The sequence below is a fragment of the Alligator sinensis genome, unplaced genomic scaffold (genome assembly GCF_000455745.1).
Source record: "Alligator sinensis unplaced genomic scaffold, ASM45574v1 scaffold278_1, whole genome shotgun sequence".
Classification (NCBI taxonomy): Eukaryota; Metazoa; Chordata; order Crocodylia; family Alligatoridae; genus Alligator; species Alligator sinensis.
In genome coordinates this window covers 843,975-845,788 of record NW_005841952.1, presented here as the reverse complement: position 1 = coordinate 845,788, position 1,814 = coordinate 843,975, and the positions used below count along the sequence as shown (strand labels likewise).

General features: G+C 50.1%; 1 protein-coding gene across 1 annotated transcript in view; it reads right to left on the bottom strand.

Moving 5' to 3' along the window:
- Positions 1 to 1,105, bottom strand: part of GRIK4 (glutamate ionotropic receptor kainate type subunit 4) — a 271,109-nt gene extending 270,004 nt beyond the window's left edge. Inside the window, exon 1 of the mRNA XM_025200022.1 lies at positions 971 to 1,105. The gene's annotated coding sequence lies outside the window, so the exon portion shown is untranslated. The remainder of the gene's footprint in view (positions 1 to 970) is intronic.
- Positions 1,106 to 1,814: the final 709 nt, after the last annotated feature.

Below are 1,814 nucleotides of genomic sequence, written 5' to 3'. Positions count from 1 at the left end.
CAGGAATCAAAGGAAGGGTGCAACTACACCACTGCACCCTGCAATTCTGCCTCTGATGGTGCTTATACCACTCCCCTACCTGGCAAGGTGAATACATTGATACTTCCACGTGCCAAGGGAACTATACAATAATGTTGGCAGAGTAGCATCTACATGGTAAGTATTTGGGCATTTCTGACTCCGGGCTAGCTGGAATAAGGGAAGACGTGTGGTCACTTCTGCTCTAATGTGATCCAAGAAATGGGCCAGGGTGTAAGGGCATTCATCCCAGTCACCCCATCCTTACCATGTGTGGTGCCCAGTTTTGTAATGCAAGAGCAGCTCGTCAGCCTGGGTTGGGGAGTGTTCATACATGTGACAACAGATGCCCGGTACGGAGGTCTCTGGGCATGGCAGTTCAATGATCTTAGTTTTCCTTTGCCTGAGCTTTATTGAACTGTGTCATTGCTAGAGATGGGCTCCAGGCGCACAGCCCAGCACCTCTAGCTTCCTCAAGAAAATAATGAATAAGATGCATTGATTTTAAGGCTAAATCTCACTACGACCATCTACTTTGACTTGCTGCACAGAGAACCTCACCCAGCGAGTCCCGGCAGCAAGCCTGCTACTTCCAAGGGAATGAAAATACCTCTTTAAAGGCCTCCAATTTTGATGTAAAGATGTCAAAAGGAGGTAAATCCCTCACATCCCTAGTACACTGTCTCAATGTTTAAATTCATCTTGCTGCACAAAAAGGTGCATGTGTGGGGGGGCTTATTTCTAGACTGACTGTATCTACCCGCAGCTTTCAGCCACTGAGTCATGTTCTGCCTTTGTCTACTACATCAAACAACCTTCTGCTATCAGAAATCTCTTCCCCACCCTAGGTACTTGTAGAGACTGTAATCAAGTCACCTCTCAACCTCCTTTCTTAAGCAAAACAGATTGAGCTTTAGTCTCTCCTTGTCAGGCAGGCTTTCCAGATCCCCACCTGTTTCTGCATCTCCTTTCTTAACCCCTTCCAGTTGGCCGGTGCCCTGCTCCCAGCCCTGGCATCAGACATGGGTGCGATGTCTCACAGATGCTGCGTGGTGGTATCACCAACTCCATACCAGGAATCAGTAGTGACCTGAGGATTGGATGGTCAAAAGACAGCATTAACTCTCACAGACAGCTCTCACGCAGCAAGCCCATGGCCTTTTCCACCCAAACCTCCTACCCAGTCTTGGCCACTCCCCAGGCAGCACTCTCAGGCACTGAACATGGTGCTGGCCAAGTTCAGACAGTTATCCTAGGACAGATGCACCTTGTACCTGTAGGGGACAAGCATCCCTGGCAGACAAACGAGCAAAACTGGCAAAGGCACCGTATGACCATACCCGTGTCTACAAGAGGGGCTTCTGTTGGCACAGACGCTGGCCTGGGACCTCGCCTCTCCAAACCCCTGACTGACAGAAGTCTATCGTACAGACAGGACTTCAACACTACTCAGTCCTTCGGGTCCTCCGTTCCCAAAGACTTACTCCCACGTCCCTGACAATCTACGAAAGGATGAGCCACCTGCCTCCGTGAGTCAGCACGACCCACTCCCCCCCTTCCTCGCACCTGCTAACAGGGTGCACAGTGTTAGACGCAGGCTGGGAGCCCGCTGCAGGCTCATATCACAGCACTGGAATATGAATGCAGGCCTAAACTGCAAACACAAGCAGAGTTTGGAGGAATTTGGACTCGTGGGTTTATCCCGAGGCCTTCGCCATCTCTATTCTTAGCACTGTCCGTTGGAAGCTAAAGATTTCTGGAGTTTTCACAGGGCATCAGAAATAATCTGTCACAGA